Source organism: Leptodactylus fuscus, chromosome 7 (genome assembly GCF_031893055.1).
Source record: "Leptodactylus fuscus isolate aLepFus1 chromosome 7, aLepFus1.hap2, whole genome shotgun sequence".
NCBI lineage: Eukaryota > Metazoa > Chordata > Amphibia > Anura > Leptodactylidae > Leptodactylus > Leptodactylus fuscus.
The window spans coordinates 142,513,322-142,539,710 of NC_134271.1; the positions used below are offsets into that span (position 1 = coordinate 142,513,322).

Below are 26,389 nucleotides of genomic sequence, written 5' to 3' on the forward strand. Positions count from 1 at the left end.
CATTGATGGTGATGTGTGTCAGGACTCTTTATATCACTGAAAGCAATTGCAGACACTTGTGCGAATTAGATTGGCAGGTGTGTCCAATTAAAGGCAAGACTACTTAAGAAGGCTGTCCCACATTATTAAGCAGCCTACATTTTCTGCCAAAATGGGAAAGAAAAAGGATGTGTCGGCTGCTGAGAAGCAACAAATTGTGGAGTATTTAGGTCAAGGAATGACAACAATCAACATTGCCAAGACACTTCATCGTGATCATCGCACAATCAAGAAGTATGTAGCTGATTCATAGCACACACGTGTGCGTGCAGATAAGGGAAAATTGAGGACTCTTTCCAACAGACAATTACGTCAGGTCAAAAGAGCAGCTGTAAAAATGCCTTGTCATAGCAGCAGACAGGTTTTTGAAGCTGCTGGTGCCTCCAACGTCCCCCGAACAACAAGATGCAGGGTCCTACAGAGGTTTGCAGCTGTGCGTAAGCCATCCTGTCAATCTCTATCCACTACACACAAGCAGAAACGGCTCCCATGGGCCAAACAATACATGAAGACTGACTGCAAAACTGTTTTGTTCACCGATGAGTGCCGTGCAACATTCGATGGTCCAGATGGATGGAGTGGAGGATGGCTGGTTGGTGGACACCCCATGCAAATACGGCTACGGCGCCAACAAGGAGGAGGTGGAGTAATGTTTTGGGCTGGAATCATGGGGAGAGAGATTGTCGGCGCCTTTAGGATCCCTGAAGGGGTAAAGATGAACTCCATAATGTATGTGGAGTTTCTCAAACAGCACTTCCTGCCATGGTTCAAGAAGAAGAACCGCGCAATCCACAGCAAGATCATTTTCATGCATGATAATGCACCAATGTCTCATGCTGCAAATAACACATCTACATCTCTGGCTGCTATGGGCATAAAAGGGGACAAACTTATGGTGTGGCCCCCATGCTCCCCTGACCTCAACCCCATTGAGAACCTCTGGAGCATCATCAAAAGGAGTGTCTATGATGGCGGGAGGCAGCTCACATCTAAGCAACAGCTCTGGGAGGCTATTCAGTCCTCATGCAGAAACCATCCAAAACCTGACAAATTCAATGGACAAGAGAGTTCAGAAGGTCCTCTCAAACAAGGGGTCCTATGCGCAAATGTAACATCACCTAGAAGAAAGCTTTGACTTGAAAACTGTTTGATTTCAGTTTGTAATAACCTGCTAATGCTTATAATTTCACAAATGACCATTTTTTTGTTCTTTATAAAAATAAAAAGGTCGAAAACTCTGCTGTGCATAATAATTTGGAACATGCATTTTGTGTTTTTTTTTTTTTTTTTTTTTTTATTAAAATATACTGTTATCCTAGGCAGTTTGTTTAAAAACCTTTCAATTGTACTCTAATAGTTGGTGACTGGAAAATTACAATGACTGCCATTCATAGATGTCATTTTTGAAAATATGAGAAAATAATATTTGCATAATAATTTGGAACGCAGTGTAGATAGTAGACGGGGTACAAGGCTGGTTGAAAAGAAGGTCTTGTGAGGTCTGGAGAATATACAGCTCTGGAAAAAATTAAGAGACCACTGCAAAATTTTCAGTTTCTCTAATTTTTCCCTTTATTGGTATTTGGGTGACCTTATGCCACTCCTGGCACAAAAATGGAAGCAGTTCTTCTTTGTCTGATGGCTTGTGACTATCCATCTTCCTCTTGGTTACATTCCAGGGGTTTTCAATGGGGTTCAGGTCTGGAGATTGGGCTGCCATGACAGGGTCCTTCATCCACACATTGATTGACCTAGCTGTGTGGCATGGCGCATTGTCCTGCTGGAAAAACCAGTCCTTAGAATTGGGGACATTGCCTGAGCAGAAGGAAGTCTTTCATCAATGAGAAGCAAAGGAGATCCAGGCCGACGTTTGCCAAAGACCATAAGGATTGGACCATAGAGGACTGGAGTAAGGTCATCTTCTCTGAGGAGTCTAATTTTCAGCTTTGCCCAACACCAGGTTATCTAATGGTTAGCCGGAGACCTGGAGAGGTCTACAAGCCACAGTGTCTTGCACCCGCTGTGAAATTTGGTGGAGGATCTGTGATGATCTGGAGATGCTTCAGCAAGGCTGGAATTGGGTAGGTTAATCTTTGTGAATCAAGCCGCATACAAGGTTATCCTGGAAAAACACTTGCTTCCTTCTGCTCAGGCAATGTCCCCCAACTCTGAGGACTGGTTTTTCCAGCAGGACAATGCGCCATACCACACAGCTAGGTCAATCAATGTGTGGATGAAGGACCCTGTCATGGCAAGCCCAATCTCCAGACCTGAACACTGTTGAAAACCTCTGGAATGTAATCAAGAGAAAGATGGATAGTCACAAGCCATCAAACAAAGAAGAACTGCTTACATTAATGTGCCAGGAGTGGCATAAGGTCACCCAAAAGCCAAGACGCATGAAAGCTGGGATTAACAATCCTGGTTATTCCACCAAATATTGATTTCTGATCTTCCTGCGTTATCACATTAGTATTGTTGTTTCTAAATGAATATGATCTTCTTCTCTTTGCATTATTTGAGGTCTGACAGCACTGCCGCTTCTCTTTTCTCATTTGCTGCAAATAAATTTAACATTTTTGGCTGTGGATTTCGGAGACAAGTTGTCAGTAGTTTATAGAATAAAAGAAGAATGTGCATTATACTCCAAAATATACCAATGAAGAGAAAAATCAGAGGAACTGAACATTTTGCAGCCGTCTCTTAATTTTTTCCAGAGCTGTATATGGAGGTGCCAGGAGGTGAGGTCAGAGATATATGGAGGGGACAGGTATATACTCACTGTATATCTGCACATGTAACTCTTCGCTCACTTTCTTCACTCTGTTGTCTTTAGTTCTCCCTGCACAGGAATAATTCCCAGAATCCTCCAGCTCAGCAGACAGAACATATTTATTAGATGATAGAAATCCCCGGACTTCCCGCCCATCTCTGTAGAAAGCAAACTGCAGTTCTGTGGTCTGTCTGTGTGGACTAAGCCTCGTGTCACATGTCAGGGCCATGTTGTCACCTTCTATCACCATGGATGGGGTCAGTCTTATCTCTGGACTGGAGAACAGATCTGTAGGTGAAGGTAAATATGGAAATAGAAATGAATTAATGAGGAGAAAATATAACAACAATATATTATTGAACATGACGGAGCAAGCGGAATCTGGATAAACATATAGCTGGGATGATTTAGGAAAACCTGCACTCGCAGGGGGTTGGACCCGATGGCCCTTGAGGTCCCTTCCAACTCTACCAAAAAAAAAAAAAGGAAATAAAAAGTGGAAAATCGAACAATCTCCTCCATACGTACAAATGTCTCCTCTTAGACTTGGTTCCTCTAGTCACTCCCCATCCTGACGCTTTGGTCACCATTTGCAGATGGCTAATACTGAGCAGATCTGAGGTACTGCCCCAATAAAATGTTAAAAGCCTTCTGACAAAGAGGGAACGATGTGGGGAAGGTTTACTACTAGAGATGAGCGAACGGCGTTTGATCAAATTGGTATTCGATCGAATATCAGGCTGTTTGATACATTCAATTCCAATCGAATACCACGAAGCAAACGCAGTAAAAATTTGATTCCAATCCCACCTTCCCTGGTGTTTTTTTTGCACCAATAACTGCAGGGGAAGTGGGAGAGGAACTACAACGGAGCCATCGAAAAAAAATTGGAAATAGTAAATGGCTGGCGAAATCAGGTGACCTCCAATTTATACGAATGGTGGATTTCAAATTCGGTTCATATGAGACTGTGAACTATGTGACTGAGACAGGGACAGATGTACAGGCAGGGATAGCTAGGGATTACCTTTATTTAGGGGGGAATGTCACTCACACAGCTCTTTGGGGCTCTATCTCGTGGCAGCCCATTATATGCTAGTCAGGATCCCTGTCAGCTTGCGTTATGCGGGAGCTGACTTTTTCTCATAGGAATTCATTGACCAGCATTGATTGGCTGAAGGCCATACAGTGTACAGCATTCGGCCAATCAACGCTGGTTCTGCCAGAGGAGGAGGAGTCTAAGATCGGTCCACAGCAGTCTCCATTGTGGTTTAATCTCAGATGTAGCAGAGCTGACTGTGCGCTAAACCCTGCTACATCTGAGATGCAGCAGGGTTCAGTGCACAGTCAGCTCTGCTGCATCTCAGGTGTAGCAGAGTTCAGCGCACAGCCAGCTCTGCTACATCTGAGATCGGACCACAATGGAGACTGCTGTGGACCGATCTTAGACTCCGCCTCCTCACAGATGAGCCTCCGGCAGAACCAGCAGTGATTGGCCGAATGCTGTAGTTTTAGCACATTGATGCTTTATTCTATGTAATATGATATATGTATATGTGATGTTGTATATGTTTTATGAGAATGGATCGTTTTAATGTGTTTTATGTTTTACTGGGCTTTAGAATAAGGAATATCTCGTACGGATCAATAAAGCTGTTCTGTTCTGTTCTCTTCTAATTCTATTCTGTTCTCATTCTATACTAATTCAGTTCTTAGCCTCTTATTATTCTATCCTATTCTGTTCTTCTTCTATTCCAATTCTGTGTTCTTCCAATTCTCTCTCCTTCCTTCTCCGAGCTACCTTGGTGTGAGCGAGGCCTGACAGTTGGCGTTACTGACAGCCTACCCTACCATCTGGTAGACCAACTAAATGTAGGCCGCCTCTGCAGCACAGAGCAGATGCTAGAGACCCAGAGTAACCTCTGCACATGCAGATAAATTAGAAATGAGGCTAGGGCAGCGGGCTGACAAACCTGTCTCCTTAAATGGAGTAGGGGGTGGTCCCAATTAGTCAACCCAGCTGCCTAAGCTGGGTACTCATTGACTGACACCAATGTCAATCAAAAGACTGACCACGCCCAGCAGCTGCGAAGGAATTAACCCCTGCTAAGCCAGGCTGTAAGAAACAGGGAAAGGGTGACAGCTGGCAAGATGCTACAACAGAGGAACAGGCTGTGACCCGACCCCTTGGCCGCAGCTGCGGCACTGTCCTAACAATCTCCTCCTCTTCCTACTTGTCTTCTCCTCCTCCTCTTCATCTTCTCCTCCTCTTCTTATTCTCATCCTCTTCTTCTCCTCCTCTTCCTTTTCTTCTCCTCCTCCTCTTCTTCTCCTATTCCTCTACTTCTTCTCCTCGTCTTCTCTTCTCTTCGTCTCCGCTTCTTCTTTACTCCTTTTTTTCTCTTCTCCTCTCCTTCTTCTCTTCTTCTTCTCTTCTCCTTTTCTTTTCTTCTTTTCTTCTTCTTCTCCTTTTCTTTTCTTCTTCTTCTCTTCTCCTTTTCTTTTCTTCTTCTTTTCTTCTCCTTCTCTTCTCTTCTTTCTTCTTCTTTTCTACTTCTCTTCTCCTTTTCTTTTCTTCTTCTTCTCCTTTTCTTCTTCTTCATCTTTTCTTTTCTTCTTTTCTTCTTCTTCATCTTCTTCTTCTTCTTCTTCTTCTTCTTCTTCTTCTTCTTCTTCTTCTTCATCTTTTCTTTTCTTCTTCTACTTCTCCTCCTCTTCTTCTTTTCTTTTTCTTCTCTTCTTTCTTCTTCTTTTCTACTTCTCTTCTTCTTCTTCTCTTTTTCTCCTATTCTTCTCTTCTTATCTTCTTCTTCTCCTCTCTTTTTATTCTATTTGAAACTTAACGAAGATGATGGGGGTGAGGAGTGGCTGGATGACTCCTACACATGATGGATATCCTCAGAATACAATGAGGGAATGTTACATGTAGTAAGGTATGTACATTAATATGTAGTCATGCTACTTAATAGCCGTCACCGTACAGACCCGCCTGCTTAACTATTTCTTACTAATTGATTATACCATGCTATACACCCATATTGTGCACAGTGGCGGGGCATGGGCCACTAACATGGCAGTAATAAATAGTTCTATGGCTTTCCATGTAATAATACTTTCTGCTGTGTACAAATGCTGTTGATGGCTGGACGTCGCCTTGGCACACACACCACCATGTGTAGCTTATCATCATGGACATCAGAGTCTCCGGTGGACCATACTTCAGGTTTGCTTTATACAGAAAGGTGACAATTTTCATAAAAGTAATAATTCTCTAAGACTTTAACATGTATTTCCACAATGGCCAGTGACAGCTGTAATCCAGTAAGATGTGCGGTAACATTTTTTACGTCTTACTTCTGATGGAGACTGAGGACAGAGTCGAGACAGCATGAAACGTGTGATTCTCGTGTAGTTTTTTCTCACATCTGTATCTACCAGCCATGTCTGGTTGTCTGAGGTATAATTGTCCATCTTCTGAATGCTGTAGATACTTGTTTTCCTTATAGAACTGTGTCCATTCTACAGAATACTCAGGACGACTGTGACATCTCAGATATAGGATATGTCCATCATATACATGGAGAGGAGCCTGCAGGATGAGCGGGCCTGGAATACAAAGTGTAAGACAATAATAGAATAAGACCAATTCTGGACATACACACCGCCACTTCTTCTCAACATGTTATGTTTGTTTTTAGCTTGTGTTTGCTGGTATGTTATCATGTATAGCATCATAGGCTGTGGCGGGTCACCGCCGTGGCAAGCATTTCATGTATGTTGAGATGAGGTGGAGGGCAATGGGGAGTCAGGGGATCAGTGAATTACTTATTTTTGGTTTTAACCCATTCTGGTACTTTTACAACCATTTCCATGACTCTCCTTCCCCAATGTTCATTCATCAAGCTCCTAAGTATCTAGAAATAAATGAAGTAATTTAAGATATAACATTTATTAGTGTACTTATTAAAAATATGTTATAGATATTTTAACATAATAATGTCCAGCACCATGGAATTAATATAATAATGTACAACACTGAAATTAATATAATAATGTACAGCACCATGGAACTAATATAATAATGTACAGCACTATGGAATTAATATAATAATGAAAAGCACCATGAAATATTATAATAATGTGCAGCACCATGGAATTAATATAATAACATACAGTACCATGGAATTAATATAATAACATACAGCACCATGGAATTAATATAATAATGTAAAGCACCATGGAATTAATATAATAACATACAGTACCATGGAATTAATATAATAATGTCCAGCACCATGGAATTAATATAATAATGTAAAGCACCATGAAATAATATAATAATGTACAGCACCATGGAATTAATATAATAATGTACAACATCATGGGATTAATATAATAACGTACAACACTGAAATTAATATAATAATGTACAGCACTATGGAATTAATATAATAATGAAAAGCACCATGAAATATTATAATAATGTGCAGCACCATGGAATTAATATAATAACGTACAGCACCATGGAATTAATATAATAATGTAAAGCACCATGGAATTAATATAATAATGTGCAGCACCATGGAATTAACCCCTTCCCGCCGATGGCATTTTTTGATTTTCGTTTTTCGATTTTGACTCCCCTCCTTCTAAACCCCATAACTTTTTTATTTCTCCGCTCCCAGAGTCATATGAGGTCTTAATTTTTGCGGGACAATTTTTTCTTCATGATGCTACCATTAATTATTCTATATAATGTACTGGGAAGCAGGAAAAAAATTCAGAATGGGGTGGATTTGAAGAAAAAATGCATTTCTGCGACTTTCTTACAGGGTTTGGTTTTACGGCGTTCACTGTGCAGCCAAAATGACATGTCCCCTGTATTCTGTGTTTCGGTACGGTTCCAGGGATACCAAATTTATATGGTTTTATTTACATTTTGACCCCTAAAAAAAATTCCAAAACGGTGTTAAAATTTTTTTTTTCTAAAAAACTTTTTTATACATAGGTGTACGGGGATGTATAGGGCGTCTTTTTTTGCGGGGCCGGGTGTACTTTTTAGTTCTACCATTTTCGGGAAATGTTATTGCTTTGATCACAATTGATCAGAATTGATCAGAATTAAAACAGTGAAAAAACGGCGGTTTGGCACTTTTGACTATTTTTCCTGCTACGGCGTTTACCGAACAGGAAAAATATTTTTATAGATTTGTAGAGCGGGCGATTTCGGATGCGGGGATACCTAACATGTATATGTTTCACAGTTTTTAACTACTTTTATATCTGTTCTAGGGAAAGGGGGGTGATTTGAACTTTTAATACTTTTTATATTTTTTTATATTTTTTTTTTACTTTTTTTTTACTTTTTTTTTTGCATTTATTAGACCCCCTAGGGGTGTTGAACCCCAGGGGGTCTGATCACTAATGCAATGCATTACAATGCTAATGCATTGCAATGCATTGCAAAAAAGCATCATCTCTTTTGCAGGCTGTATACACCAGCCTGCAAAAGAGAGAATTTGCAGACCGGCTGGGAGCCTTTAACAAGGCTCCCGGCTGTCATGGCAACGGGGGGTCGGCCCTGGAGCATGCTCCAGGAGCCGGCGATCCATGCCAAAATGGCGGCGCCCATGCGCTGCCGGGAAAATGGCGCCTCCGGCGCCTTTGACAGCAGCGCCGGAGGGGTTAATGTCTAAAGCAGTAGACACCCGGCGGCTATGACGGCCGCCCGGCTCCCGGGCGGTCGCCATAGTTACAGACCCGACACGCGCCGTACTATTACGGCGCATGTCGGGAAGGGGTTAATATAATAATGTAAAGCACCATGAAATAATATAATAATGTACAGCACCATGGAAGTAATATAATAATGTACAGCACCATGGAATTAATATAATAATGTACAGCACCATGGAATTAATATAATAATGTACAGAACCATGGGATTAATATAATAATGTACAGCACCATGGAATTAATATAATAATGTACAGCACCATGGAATTAATATAATAATGTGCAGCACCATGGAAGTAATATAATAATGTATAGCACCATGGAACTAATATAATAATGTACAGCACCATGGGATTAATATAATAATGTACAGCACCATGGAATTAATATAATAATGTACAGCACCATGGAATTAATATAATAATGTACAGCACCATGGAACTAATATAATAATGTACAGCACCATGGAACTAATATAATAATGTACAGCACCATGGAACTAATATAATAATGTACAGCACCATGGGATTAATATAATAATGTATAGCACCATGGAATTAATATAATAATGTACAGCACCATGGAAATAATATAAAGAAGAAAAGAAAAAACCCCCGGCACCGAGCCGTTCCTTGTGTAATACCTTTGGTATATGTAATGAAAAGGAAATAAAAAAGGTATGGAAAAAACAATACAGGTGTCCGCTCACCTGGCTAGGTTGTGTAGGACACAACAACCTATAATCGTAGCAATCAGAGAACCAGTGTGTTACTGGCAGGCAGCCGCTGATGGCAGTCACGTAGACGTCAGGACAACAACCAAAATATAGGACCAGCCTCGCGGAGAAAGGCAGAAAATCAGCGCTCACCCGGTTTGGAATAGGAAAGGCAACTTTATTTGGCACCACGCGTTCCGGGCAACAAGCCCTTTTTCAAGTGCAATACAAATCTTTTAAAACAAATATTCATAATTACATTCAGCTAAAACACCCCATAATCTTAAAAAGTATCAGCAAGTAAAAAATAATATATATATATAAATAAATATATGTATATGTGTGTATTCCATTATGGAACTCCATCTTAATAAATAGTTCACAATGTATTCACTAAAATATTCACCAGAGAGTATACAATGTATATACACAAAAGTCCCAGGTTCCAACACCAAACAGACAAACAGGCATGTATGTTCATCTGCTTCAGACCATATTAGAATCTGCTCATCAATAGGACTTATTATAGTCCGGTTTATAACCTCACTTTGTTGCAATTTGTTACAATTACCATGACTTGTGCCAAGCATAATTAACATATAAAATGAAAAAACACACAGAGAGCACACTTACCCCACCACTGTGCACAGGTTGCTTAAAGTGCTCAGGCTCACCACCATTTATAAAGGAATCAGCTATGTGTATGGCAGGAAAGGACATCACGCGCCAAACCGCCGATACACATGCTGTCGGGCGCCGCGTGTTCGCGGCGTCCGGAAGATACTACAGTGCGCATGTGCGAGGTATCTTCCAAACGCATGCGCATTGCCTGCCTGGAGCGCACGTCAATAGAAATGACCTGCGGCTATAGAATTTGGATTGCTCCGTGCACGGAGCGCTTCTTTGGTTAGTGGAGATGTTACCAAAGATTGAATAAGAACATTGTACCTGTCTTATGTTACTACCATGGCCATTAATAAGCCCAGGAGGGGTAACAACATGCAGATGGAAAAAAAATGATTGATGAACTTTTTAAATGATAATAAGTAAATAAATAAATAAATATAAAGATAAATAAGTAATAAATAAATGAAAAAAATGAATAATAAATAATAAAAACTATATGAAAAAATGAAAACAAGAACCATATTAGATGAATTAATGTATGATAGAAAAATAGATAAATAGTTGGAGAATTACTTAAATAAATAAATAAATAGAGGAATATAAAAAAAAAAAAAAAAGAATAAATGATAGGATAAGAAAAAATAGATAAATATACATATCCTTTTGGTGTAACAATACATAGGATTATACCTAAATCATGGTGGCATTCTTATATCCACACATATATATACACACATATATACCTATCCCCTGTATACACACAGCCCATGAATTAATATATATGGGTCTATATTAAAACTACAATTAGAATAAATTAGTTATCTAAAAGGGACATTATATTTAAAAATGGTTTTGTGTCTACCCAGATGGTCCCAAAGGGCCGAAAGTATACCAGGATGCCACTAAATGTCATTGGGTGATGTCCTCCAAGGTCTCATTAAGACCCTTCGGAAACAAGCAATCATATTTGTAAATCCAATAGATTTCTCTCCGTTTCAGGGTCTCAAACCTATTGTGTATATGTGACGAAATTTGATCTATCGGAGTGACCCTAAAACCTTCAAAGGAGCTATTGTGTTTGATGGCTGCATGTCTTGAAACGCTGTGCTTGAGGAAACCATTGACTACATTGGACCTATGTTTATTTAGTCTGACTCTTAAGGGCATAATCGTCCTGCCTATATATTGCAAGCCGCATGGACATTCCAATAAATAGATGATGTATGATGATGAACAGTCCAGATAACTAGTAATTGGAAAAGATTCTTTCGTCACATTGCTTGTGACTTTAATAATTTTGTCCGAAATACATGTACAACATTTACATCTTTTCTTGTTGCAACGATGACTCCCTCTGGAGTTAGAACAACTAGGCCTTGATTGTTTTAATTGCCTTAATCTACTAGGAGCGACCAGGCTTTTCAGGGTCTTCGCCCTCCTAAAGATAAAACCCGGGTTTGAAGGTAAGGTGTCGCAAAGATGAGGATCATTAAGAAGGATGTTCCAGTGTTTTCTCACAATATTTCTTATGGATTGGTGTGCCCCATTGTAGGTGGTAAGGAACCTGCACTGGTAATCCATTTCAGTATTACGTGAGCGGGAAACCAAGCATGCTTGTTGGGTCAAAGATGCTGCTTTTGCATTTGCAGTTGAGATTATAGCCTTTGGGGATTCCTTTTGCTTGAAACCTCCGTGTTAAAATAGCACTTTGGTTTTCATAGTCACTCGCATCTGTACAGTTCCTCCTTATTCTTTTAAATTGGCCAAATGGTACATTCTGTTTCCACCTGCGAAGATGGCAACTTTGATAGTCCAAGAAGGCATTACAATCAACTTTTTTGAAAAAAGTCTTGGTACATATGACACCTTCCTTATACATCAATTGTAAGTCCAGGTATTCAATCTGATTACAGTTAGACTGGCCAACAAATTTCAGCCCCCAGTCGTTCAAATTAAGATGCCCAGTGAAGTTCTCAAATTCTTCCTCTGTGCCATCCCATATAAACAACAGATCGTCAATATACCTACAGTAATAAATGATATTTGATGACCAGTTATGAGCTCCATATATATACACTTTTTCAAATTGACCGACATACAAATTTGCGTAGCTCGGCGCAAATTTCGAGCCCATCGCGGTCCCACATTTCTGGAGATAGATCTTGTCTTTAAACTCGAAGGTGTTATGATTGAGAATATACTCAATTGAGTTCACTATGAATTTCTGTTGTTTGGCTGGCAAGGTGGAATCTACTGCCAGGCTTGTACTAATAGCTTCCAAACCTTTGTTATGCGGTATATTCGTGTACAATGAGGCCACATCTAAAGTGGCCCATCTGTAAGTAGGTTTCCATAATTTCCCCACAATGTTGGATATCAAGTGTGTAGTGTCCTTTAAATAGGAAGGTAAACGTACCACTAAGGGTTGCAATTGTCTATCAACGTACTCTGATAGATTACGTGTTAGTGATTTTAGGCCCGAAATTATGGGTCTCCCTGGAGGCTCGGTCAAATTCTTGTGTATCTTTGGTATATGGTAGTATAATGATAGAGTTGGGTTGTCAATGGTAAGATACTCTCTCTCTTTCTTGTTAAGGATACCTTCATCAAAACCTGCTTTGATCAATTGATGATATGACTGTAAATCTATGGATGTAGGGTCTGCTGGTAGAACCGTATAGAACTCTTCATCGGATAAAAGGCGTGCTGCTTCCTTAAGGTAGTCTTGTCTAGATTGAATGACTATACCCCCCCCTTTATCCGCATTGCGTATTACTATATTCTGATTCTCACCGAGTGACTTGATAGCTCGTAGTTCTTCTTTACTCAGATTTTTCCGGGGGCCTTGGGTACCTACACCAAGGCCCAGGTCTCTGAATTCTGAGGCCACCATAGCGAAAAAAGTTTCTATATGGCAACCCCTATGGTAAACCGGATAGAACTTAGATCTTGGTTTCAGGTCAGTATGTGCAATTTGAACACCATCTATATTTGGTGCTACTGGATCCATTTCTACAGAAGCGGATTGAGCCTCAACCTGTCTGGGTTTGGCACCAGATTCCTTGATATTAAAATGCCTTTTTAAAGTTAATTTTCTAATAAAATCATTCAGATCAATAAATAACTGAAGATCATCTATACGAAGATCAGGACAGAAGGATAGCCCTTTTTGAAGTACCGACTGTTCAGCTTTGGTTAATTGATAATCAGACAAATTAAACACATTCCCTACAATTTGTTTCGTTTGGGGCTTGGGCTCAGTGTCCCCATTAATATTGGTTCGATTTTTGCGTTTACGGGATCCTCCCCTACATCCTCTTCTGGTTCGGTATTTTTTCTCTTTACACGCATGGGACTGTAATAGTCTGAAATCTTTGTGATTCTGGTTAGGAGGGGTAATTCCTGAACATGCACCGCGCTGACCGGAGTCAGCGCGGTGGGAAGCGGTAAAAAAGAACCCGAAAAATTAACTGTGGTGTCTTTGTCCGGGACAGTTATTAAATCTTCAATCTGAGTAGTAGACATTGGAGAGTGGTACAGAGAATCATCCATATCTGAAGGTGAAATAGGCTGGACAGACGCTGTTAGTAAAACTGAAGGTGTATCTGTAGGTGTGCATGGAACAGGAAATCCGGGTGGCTCACACGGTATGGTGGAATTATCACCGCACCCAGTGATATTCGAAGGCCCAAATTTAGTAGGTGGTAATCCTAAATTTATTTATTTACTTATTATCATTTAAAAAGTTCATCAATCATTTTTTTCCATCTGCATGTTGTTACCCCTCCTGGGCTTATTAATGGCCATGGTAGTAACATAAGACAGGTACAATGTTCTTATTCAATCTTTGGTAACATCTCCACTAACCAAAGAAGCGCTCCGTGCACGGAGCAATCCAAATTCTATAGCCGCAGGTCATTTCTATTGACGTGCGCTCCAGGCAGGCAATGCGCATGCGTTTGGAAGATACCTCGCACATGCGCACTGTAGTATCTTCCGGATGCCGCGAACACGCGGCGCCCGACAGCATGTGTATCGGCGGTTTGGCGCGTGATGTCCTTTCCTGCCATACACATAGCTGATTCCTTTATAAATGGTGGTGAGCCTGAGCACTTTAAGCAACCTGTGCACAGTGGTGGGGTAAGTGTGCTCTCTGTGTGTTTTTTCATTTTATATGTTAATTATGCTTGGCACAAGTCATGGTAATTGTAACAAATTGCAACAAAGTGAGGTTATAAACCGGACTATAATAAGTCCTATTGATGAGCAGATTCTAATATGGTCTGAAGCAGATGAACATACATGCCTGTTTGTCTGTTTGGTGTTGGAACCTGGGACTTTTGTGTATATACATTGTATACTCTCTGGTGAATATTTTAGTGAATACATTGTGAACTATTTATTAAGATGAAGTTCCATAATGGAATACACACATATACATATATTTATTTATATATATATTATTTTTTACTTGCTGATACTTTTTAAGATTATGGGGTGTTTTAGCTGAATGTAATTATGAATATTTGTTTTAAAAGATTTGTATTGCACTTGAAAAAGGGCTTGTTGCCCGGAACGCGTGGTGCCAAATAAAGTTGCCTTTCCTATTCCAAACCGGGTGAGCGCTGATTTTCTGCCTTTCTCCGCAAGGCTGGTCCTATATTTTGATGGAAATAATATAATAATGTACAGCACCATGGAATTAATATAATAATGTATAGCACCATGGAATTAATATAATAATGTACAGAACCATGGGAATAATATAATAATGTACAGAACCATGGAATTAATATAATAATGTACAGCACCATGGAAATAATATAATAATGTACAGCACCATGGAATTAATATAATAATGTACAACACCATGGAATTAATATAATAACGTACAGCACCATGGAACTAATATAATAATGTGCAGCACCATGGAAGTAATATAATAATGTATAGCACCATGGAACTAATATAATAATGTACAGCACCATGGGATTAATATAATAATGTACAGCACCATGGGATTAATATAATAATGTACAGCACCATGGAACTAATATAATAATGTGCAGCACCATGGAAATAATATAATAATGTACAGCACCATGAAATAATATAATAATGTACAACATGATGGAATTAATATAATAGTGTGCAGTATGATGGAATTAATGGTGCTATATAAATAATAATAATAATACTAATAATAATAATAATAATAATAATAATAATAATAATAATAATCAGACCAACTATACTGTGTAGCAATGCAAACTATATGCAACTCATATAGTACCCACAGTGATATCAGTCCATTCCAAAAAGACATATAAGACATATATTATATCAGAGACTAGCAGGAGGACCTGGCTTCGCATGGGTATATTTAATTTTTTGTTTGTGTAGTGGCCTCATAAGAATTGCCCAGTTTTGTACTGTGTGTATTTTGTATGCAGTTTTTGTTTGTGTCCATAAGCGTCATGGAACTCTCTGCCCCGGGAAGTGGTGATGGCGGATTCACTGAACAAGTTCAAAGTGGGCCTGGATGCCTTTCTTGGAGAGAAAAATATAATGGGTTATGGTCTCTAGATTTTATGGACACATTGATCCAGGGTTTTATACTGACTGCCAGATTTGGAGTCGGGAAGGAATTTTTTCCCCTGAAATAGGGCAATTGGCATGAGCCTCATGGGGTTTTTTGCCTTCCCCTGGATCAACACTTTAGGGGATTGTAGGGTTATAGGTTGGACTTGATGGACTCATGTCTTTATCCAACCTCATCTACTATGTAACTATATGTAACTATGTAACTATGTGATCATGTGCATCTCACTTTGGATATCAGTGAAAAACCTGCGATCAGTTGTTATGGATACCTGGAGTAAACCTGTGTGTATGTGACCTTACGTAACAGTGTCATCCACGGCGCCTTGCCCCCTTTAAAGCTGACATACAGCAGTGAAGAAAAATGATTGGGTTGTTATGGAAACCTGGAGTATAGCTCTTATGTGTGATACTGTGTGCTGAGCTACGTATCTAATCATCCGACGTGTAATACTGTGTGCTGAGCTGTGTATCTAATCCTCTGACGTGTGATACTGTATGCTGAGCTGTGTATCTAATCCTCTGATGTGTGATACTGTGTGCTGCACTATGTATCTAATCCTCAGACGTGTGATACTGTATGCTGAGCTATGTATCTAATCCTCCGATGTGAGATAATGTGTACTGAGCTGTGTATCTAATCCTCTGACGTGTGATACTGTATGCTGAGCTGTGTACCTAATCCTCTGATGGTGGGATATCAGTGTTAGATATCAGTGTTGAATACACCTGGAGTAATGCTGTGTGCATGTGCAGTGACTGTGTCTGGCATTCGGAATATGAATAAAAGAGTTGGAGGTTTGTATTGGCTAATGTAGGTTATTGTTTTGGGAATACTGTATCTCTGGAACGGTACGTCCGAGAGAGTTTAGGTCCAGTCTAAATCCTTCCCGGACTCCTGATGTATCTGTGTACCAAATTTGGTGAAGATCAATCTGGACCAATAAATAAATTCCTATTTTTTAGCAGCTTTTTGCAACAGGTCATACATTATATTACTATAATAAAGACCCTGGACAACTCACCATCACTGACCTCCAAGATGACCACAGTACTATGACCAGAACTGGTTCTACACTGGTATTTCCCGCTGTCACTTATTTGGGCAGAATCAATATTGATAGACTTCTGATTTTCCGTCAATAAACTATTATCTTTATACCAGGAATATGGCCCATGATGGTTTCCATGACAGGTCATTTTTTATAGACTCTAGTGTGAAGATCTTTTTCCAGTTAGGGTAGAAGGTCACTATGACTGAAGCAACAGCCCCTACAAAACATCACATTCAGATCAGTGAGGCAGATTTACTAATCCTGTCTATAGTTAGACTGTGTTAACTTAGACTAGCCTGTCTTGAAATGCATTAGATTTATCACAATCACTGGTTCTGGATAGCAAATTTGGTTCATCTTTAGATTGCCTGTTTTTTCCATCTCAGGGTTTCTCCTGATCTCCTGTCTCCTCTCCTGTCCGCTTCCTGGTCTTCAGCTCAGGTCAGCAGCATACTCTGTGACGAACAGTGTGATTTGCTGTAAATTGCACAGTATTTACATACAGAGATAACAGAGCAACTGTTCAAATAATGTCCTAGTCCTTATCATGGCTCAGCAACTTAAAGCAATATACAGAGATAGGGAGAGAAGAGAATATATATGGTCAAAATCAGGGACTGAGCCATCAGCCCAACCACTAGATCTAGATAGAAAGGTGGTCTGAAACCTAGGTAATGGGCTGTCAACACTGAGGAGACATGGTTAGCTGTATTTGGCAAATGAAACAAGGTCGATAAAGCAATTTACTGGTTAAAACACTTTGGTTAGTTTAATGTGTACCTCCTATTATAAACAACTTTGCATGGGGATCTATATTCCTCACCACTTTTTAAGCTTCTCTCAGTCTGTTTATTTACACAGAGATCCCTTTCTGTCTCCACTATCACACATACAACTCTATGGAGAGGGAAGGGTGGAGGAGGAGACTGCTGCCAGCTGCTTAATAGATTATTGCCTCATTCTGTGGTGTTATAAAGTCTTATCTTGAAGACAGTGGCGTAACTAATGGCAGGGCCCCGTGGCGAACTTTTGACATGGCCCCCTCCCGACCGACGCTGAAGACCTCGATCGACTGACCTCTAATGCCCCCCCCACAGACCCCAGAGTATAATAATTGGAGACCCAGAGGGATACAAACATAAACTACTGTTACTTACTAGAGATGAGCGAGTAGTACTCGATCGAGTAGGTATTCGATCGAATACTACGTTATTCGAAATACTCGTACTCAATCGAGTACCACTCGCTGTTTGAATGTAAAAGTTCAAAGCGGAACCAGCATTGATTGGTTGAAAAGCTGACCAAGTCTAAAGCCTATAATCTTATGGACACTGGCACAGAGTCTGCACCTGCAGAGTCCTGTAATAGATTATTTTATTATTTATTATTTTATTTTTTATTATTTTATTATTTTATTTATTATTCTAACCTGATAACTTACAAATGTATATATATTTCTTTTGTTTCTATATTGTTATTATTAGATATTACCATATTGTTTTTTAAATTATTATTATTACTATTATTTTATTGGGTTTTATATTATTATTATTAATTATTATTATTATTATTATTATTATTATTAATTTTATTATTATTTTATTGGGTTTTATATTAATTATTATTATTATTTTATTGGGTTTTATATTAATTATTATTATTATTATTATTATTATTATTATTGTTATTATTATTTTATTGGGTTTTATATTATTATTATTATTAATTTATTTATTTTATTGGGTTTTATATTATTATTATTATTATTATTATTATTATTATTATTATTATTATTTTATTGGGTTTTATATTATTATTATTATTATTATTAATTATTATTATTATTATTTTTATTATTATTTTATTGGGTTTTATATTAATTATTATTATTATTATTATTATTATATTATTGGGTTTTATATTATTATTATTATTATTATTATTATTATTATTATTATTATTATTTTATTGGGTTTTATATTATTATTATTATTATTATTATTATTATTATTGTTGTTATTATTATTTTATTGGGTTCTATATTATTATTATTTTATTGGGTTTTATATTATTATTATTATTATTATTATTATTATTATTATTATTATTATTATTATTTTATTGGGTTTTATATTAATTATTATTATTATTATTATTATATTATTGGGTTTTATATTATTATTATTATTATTATTATTATTATTATTTTATTGGGTTTTATATTATTATTATTATTATTATTATTATTGTTATTATTATTTTATTGGGTTCTATATTATTATTATTTTATTGGGTTTTATATTATTATTATTATTATTATTATTATTATTATTATTATTATTATTATTTTATTGGGTTTTATATTATTATTATTATTTTATTGAGTTTTATATTATTATTATTAATATTATTTTATTGGGTTTTATATTATTATTATTATTATATTATTGGGTTTTATATTATTATTATTATTATTATTATTATTATTATTATTATATTGGGTTTTATATTATTATTATTATTATTATTATTTTATTGGGTTTATATTATTATTATTATTATTATTGTTATTATTATTTTATTGGGCTTTATATTATTATTATTATATTATTATTTTATTGGGTTTTATATTATTATTATTATATTATTGGGTTTTGTATTTTTATTATTGTTATTATTATTTTATTGGGTTTTATATTATTATTATTATTATTATTATTATTATTATTGTTATTATGATTTTATTGGGCTTTATATTATTATTATTATTATTATTTTATTGGGTTTTATATTAATTATTATGATTATTATTGTTATTATTATTATATTGGGCTTTATATTATTATTATTATTATTATTATTATTATTATTATTTTATTGGGTTTTATATTATTATTATTATTATTATTATTATTATTATTATTATTATTTTATTGGGTTTTATATTATTATTATTATTATTATTATTTTATTGGGTTTTATATTATTATTATTATTATTATTATTATTATTATTATATTATTGGGTTTTATATTATTATTATTATTATTATTATTATTATTATTATTTTTTTATTGGGTTTTATATTATTATTATTATTGTTATTATTATTTTATTGGGTTCTATATTATTATTATTTTATTGGGTTTTATATTATTATTATTATTATTATTATTATTATTATTATTTTATTGGGTTTTATATTATTATTATTATTATTATTATTATTATTATTATTGTTATTATTATTTTATTGGGTTCTATATTATTATTATTTTATTGGGTTTTATATTATTATTATTATTATTATTATTATTATTATTATTATTTTATTGGGTTTTATATTATTATTATTATTTTATTGAGTTTTATATTATTATTATTATTATTAATATTATTTTATTGGGTTTTATATTATTATTATTATTATATTATTGGGTTTTATATTATTATTATTATTATTATTATTATTATTATTATTATTATTATTATTATATTGGGTTTTATATTATTATTATTATTATTATTATTTTATTGGGTTTATATTATTATTATTATTATTATTATTATTATTATTATTATTGTTATTATTATTTTATTGGGCTTTATATTATTATTATTATATTATTATTTTATTGGGTTTTATATTATTATTATTATATTATTGGGTTTTGTATTTTTATTATTATTGTTATTATTATTTTATTGGGTTTTATATTATTATTATTATTATTATTATTATTGTTGTTATGATTTTATTGGGCTTTATATTATTATTATTATTATTTTATTGGGTTTTATATTAATTATTATGATTATTATTGTTATTATTATTATATTGGGCTTTATATTATTATTATTATTATTATTATTATTTTATTGGGTTTTATATTATTATTATTATTATTATTATTTTATTGGGTTTTATATTATTATTATTATTATTATTTTATTGGGTTTTATATTATTATTATTATTATTATTATTATTATTATTATTATTTTATTGGTTTTTATATTATTATTATTATTATTATTATTATTATTATTATTGAGTTTTATATTATTATTATTATTATTATTATTATTATTATTATTATTATTATTATTATTATTATTATTATTGGGTTTTATATTATTATTATTATTTTATTGGGTTTTATATTATTATTATTATTATTATTATTATTGGGTTTTATATTATTATTATTATTATTATTATTATTAGGGTTTATATTAATAATAATAATAATAATAATAATAATAATAATAATAATAATTATTATTATTATTATTATTATTATTATTATTATTATTATTATTATTATTATTATTATTTTATTGGGTTTTATATTAATTAATTATTAATTATTATTATATTTTGTTATGTTGCATCACCTGTAATATTTTTATATTTCTGTCTCCAAATTTGGGTAAGGGATTTTTGTTGTTGTTGTTGTATTTGAGACAAGTAGTTTCTATTGATACCATTTTGGTGAATTTATAAAATTTTGCTAAATTTTTATTCAATTTTCTTAGAATGGTGAAAAAAACCTGTAATTGGGGTATTTTAATATGTTTGATTTTCACTTGATCGAACCATCTACAGGCTGCTTATTTTTAGGTTTCTATTAAATCCTGGCACTGAAAGTTGAAGTAACATGTCAGATGCCCTGGTCACATTTTACTACGGCGTCTGAGAAATGATTGTCCCTGGTTATTAAAGTCGTCTCTGATCATGGACACAGCGGACGGGTCCTTTCCAATATAGGACATCTTTGCGGATCTGACATCTGCTTTACACGTGCAGTGCCTATGGAGAAGGGATTGATAAACTCACAACAAATGCTACCATATTAGTAGCAGGTCAACCATGTTTTACCTGGAGCAGTGACCTCAGTCTCATCTCTGTATATATTATAACCAGTACTGATGACTTGTCTTGTACACTTGTATACAGCAGTCACATCTAGATGGTCTCTATACAGGAATACAGAGTCAGTGGTAGATGAATGGATTATTTCATTGTCCCTATAAATCTCTATTGTCCCTCTAGTATCCTCAGAGCGGCTGTGACATCTCAGTGCCAGGTCATCTCCTTCATATATATAGGGTGGTGACTGTAGGATGACCCCACCTAAAGAACAAAATATCACAGCTGTAGTCTCTATATGACATATTAGTGTAACTATGAGATTATTTGATTCCCTCTCCCTTATTACAATTACTGTGTACCTACTGCATGGAAACATTACATATTGGTATATTCTATAGTATTTGACAAACTCCATATATATTACATGACTCACCCTCCATAACATAGAGCGTCACCTCCTCACTAATATCCTCCTCACTGGTCCCGCACTGGTAATTCCCATCATGTCTGGACTTGGCAGACTGAATGGTAAAAGTCTTCCCTTGTTGGATCCTTTGGTTGTTCCTGTACCACGTATATGTGACGTCTCCCTGTACAGCGCCGGCCACATCACAGGTCATTGTTATAGGGTCTCCAAATAAGATCTTGTTCCAGGGTGGAGAGAAGGTCACCACAGGTCTGACAGTAGATCCTACAACACATCACAGGTAAGTGAAGACTAGTCTTCATTAAACTCTAAAGGGTCATCCTATCTTCGAGCAAGATATGCCATAAATGTTTGCTAGATGCAGGTCCCATAGAAGTGCGCATGCGCGGTCACCTCTCTATCTCTAGTGAGACCCCCAATCTTAGGCGTTTTGATTTTTTTTTCTGTTACAATGTTGACTATACAGCACATTGGTATAATTTGGGCATTTTTAAACACTGCAATACCCAATATGGTAATTAATTTATGTTATATATTTATTATTTAAATTAATTTAATATGAAAATGGGGGAGGTTTTTTTTTTTTCTTATTATTTATTTTTTTATATATATATTTTTTTTAAAAATCAGTGGCATTTCTGCTAATATATCACTGGTACCCACTGAGCCCAGTGATTAGCTGCAGTGGTCACCTGACACTCTGTACGTCTGGCCCCTGCAGTCCATGGGCAGGAGGGAACCGAGGACCCACTGCCCAAACCAAGGACCGAGGGTAGGTGAGTGTCATTTCTATTTTATTGTACTGCCACCAGTTTGCACAGAAAACAGTGGAGCGAGTTCATGGAAGCCAGTAATTCTTTAAATTGGTAACTCTACCTACAGAAAGCCCTGGCAACATTAAAACAAAGGTGCAGCACAAATAATTTTCTTTATTTTATAAGCTTGGGAAACCCATTCCAAAGACACACACAATAGGATAAAGGTAAAAAAAAATACAACATTAGATGCATGGACATGCTTCGCTTTCAGGTAAGCTTGTATTTTTTTGTAGTTGGGGATCAGACAGTTTGATCCTTGAGATGTTGAACCAACCAGAGTGCTGGCTCAGTGTCCCATCCTGAGCTGAGGCGGGGTATGTATACTCTGCATTGAGGCTACGCAGTGTCTGATATACCGTAGATATGTTTCTGTTCTCAGGACTTATCTGTTTACCTGCTGTATTCCTGATTGCTGACTGGGACTTGCTTTCTTGGTTTTCTGATTTGTTACTGATTTGGTTTTATCTATGAACTCCTGGACTTGACCTTAGCTTGGACCCTGTTATTCTGCTACTGATTTTGACAGCTGATGAAACGCCGTTGCAGGCAAACCATCAATGGCAGCAATTTACTGAATATAGGCGGATCATCGACACCAACAAGATGCAGACGAAGGCAGGGGCTAGTTCCATTATAGCTGAGTCCCTATTGGGTCAATCTCCAGCCCCTATCTCTTCTCTTCTGAATGTTTATCTAGGCTACGAAATAACCTACATCATCTAATTCTTGCTTATTATTTTAATTTATTATATTTTAGACAAACATTCACTTTGTGGATGGATTAAGTCAGTATTAGAAGAGATTGTCATAACATTTGCTTTTTGACTCACCTGCTATTCCTTCACTCATGGCTGTAAGAAAAAAACAAAAAAAATGATGTTATTGATGTTTTTACTTGCATTTAATTCAATGGGAGTTTTAATAAACATTCAGACATTCAGACATTGCAGGCCATGTCCATTGTATTGCACATATTATGTTCAGAGCAGCTCAGCAATCAGTATCACAAATAACATTCCTTCCAACTGTCCCAGATTCAGCGGGACAGTCCCATGTTTTGGGTGCTGACCCAGTCAGCTGAAGGTATGACCCGACTTTGACTCATCTGCGTCAGGAGGAATTGAATATAATGGAAAAGCATGGAGCCTGCCACTCTCTGCTCCACCATTCATCCCCTGTATCTGCTCCTGGAATAATAGGTGTGATGTGTTGACGATGGGAAGAATATGCAAATCTGTCTTCCATGATGTAATTAGGAAGACAGTGCCTCAGTATGTGCACACCAATAGAGGGTGCTAGCTGAGGATGTGCAAGTCCTAATTACATCATGGAAGACAGAACCTCAGCCATGCACCCTATAGGGGGCGCTCCCTTTAACATCCAGAGGCCTTTGACCTTCCAGAGGCCTTGTGTTTGCAATGATGCTGGGATTTTACCAGGTTCAGTATTTCAACCGAGGACGGCCGTTTCGGTGTGTTTGCATCTCTTCAGCCCGGTGTAGAGAGTACTGACCTGGTAGAGGTGAGAGGCTTAGACAGGGTTAGGGGTATATCATCAATTCATAGGGAGAGACCACCATATAGGTGTGTAGAGTCTTATTAAGTCTTTAGCTCTCCACTGTGCATATTCTTCCCATGATCCCTTGCACAGTGGAGAGCTAAAGGCTTAATAAGACTCCACACACCTATATGGTGGTCTCTCCCTATGGAGTCACGATATCCCCCCGGTGTTGACGATGACGTCACATACTTTGTGCCTTCTGGTTTCTAAAATCTACTGCACAAGAGGCAGCAGAGAACAGCAGGGGTTACACACAGGTTTAGGTACACCGACTCTGTGCACAGTATCACATGATAGGTTTAGATACACAGAACAGACTTGTTGCCAATAAACTAGCCATCCACGAAAGCCCATCTGGGTCAGTAGACTGTGTCACACATGATAGATTATAACACATGGATGGCCAAACAGTACTAATCACATGCAGATAACAGAAGATGTGAATTGCAATGATGAGCTGGTTGTTCATCCTGAAACTGACTACAAGCAGAACCACCTTAAGACTGAGGCCCCACGTTGCAGAATTTGTTTTTGCTGCAGATTTTGGAGCCAAAGTCAAGAACGGCTACAAAAGGACTCGGAAATATATATATTTTTTCCTTTCCGCAATGTGGGGTCTCAGCCTCAAACTCAGTATCCTGGTGTTGCTCACCATGGAGTGTGATGGTACTCAGGGTGGGAGCCACAACAGCTAATCCGATCTGTCAACCTCTAACGTCATGTTATGTAGTCGCACCACAAACCAGATTCTCCTTTTATACCGGAACTGGAAGACTTAGCCTCATTGTAGTTAACAAGAAGCGGTATGTAAAATATAGGATATGGCTCACAAAAAAACCAACTGTCTGGACTAGCTCGCATGAGCTAGCACGTATCCCTTCTGTTCTCACAGGTGACACTCCCAGGTACACTCACGGACTACGTCACCGACATCTTGTGATGTAGTAGCTGCTTTCAAGGCCGATGTGGACAAACCAAATTCCTGCACTGCCCATGGGCCCTCCAGCTGTTCTCTATGGAGAAAATGGCTCCATATAGGGATCCCGGTAAAACTAGCGGGAATAAGGGGCCACACGGGGGCTCAGTGCTTAGCACAATTCCGACTTCATCATTTACATATGAGTTCTTAAGTAAAAATAGCAAAAAGTAACAAACTATAGAAACCTAAAACACCATAAGGCCAATAAGTTACAGCGAGGGATTTAGCATGCGCAAAAGATTGGAAGCCTCGTACTCACATCTTACAAAAGTATAAACCTGTTACGTTATATGTTATGTATGAGCAGAATAATGGAGAGACAATGACGTTACTTACAGATGATGAAGATGAGCCCGGCCAGTCTTAGCTGTGATGAGTCTGTAGACAATCCCATGTCTGGTTAGCAGTGTCTGTATCTTGTGAGGACGTTACATGACCTGTGTGACTTACAGATTTACGTCTTTTTCAGGAAGGAAATAAAGTAGCAAAAAAAAAGATTTCAGCCACTGAGCTTAAAGATGTCTTCACGTACAAGACACTATGTCATGTCACCCATCTATTAAGGTGCAGAAAAGTAGCTACAAACCAGCAGCAGCAGCAGCTTGCTAAAGGAAAAGGCAGAGCTACAAAAAGTGCAAAAAGTGTGACGTAAAGAAGGTTTTACAGCTCAATGAGGAAGTTACACTTCTACATAGTCATGTAAGATGGAAAGCAGGACCTCATCTTTACGATTTAAAGGAAGTGTCACCAGATCCCAACATATCACCCCAGCCATGCAGATAGATAGGTTAGTGTCACCAGAACCAACATATCACCCCAGCCCTGCAGATAGATAGGTTACTGTCACCAGAACCAACATATCACCCCAGCCCTGCAGATAGATAGGTTACTGTCACCAGAACCAACATATCACCCCAGCCCTGCAGATAGATAGGTTACTGTCACCAGAACCAGCATATCACCCCAGTCCTGCAGCTATATAGGTTACTGTCACCAGAACCAGCATATCACCCCAGTCCTGCAGATAGATAGGTTAGTGTCACCAGAACCAGCATATCACCCCAGCCCTGCAGATAGATAGGTTAGTGTCACCAGAACCAACATATCACCCCAGCCCTGCAGATAGATAGGTTAGTGTCACCAGAACCAACATATCACCCCAGCCCTGCAGATAGATAGGTTAC

General features: G+C 36.7%; 1 pseudogene; it reads right to left on the reverse strand.

The window, feature by feature from the left end:
- The window catches only part of LOC142214602 (uncharacterized), a 61,812-nt pseudogene that overhangs the window by 20,206 nt on the left and 15,217 nt on the right, over positions 1-26,389 (reverse strand).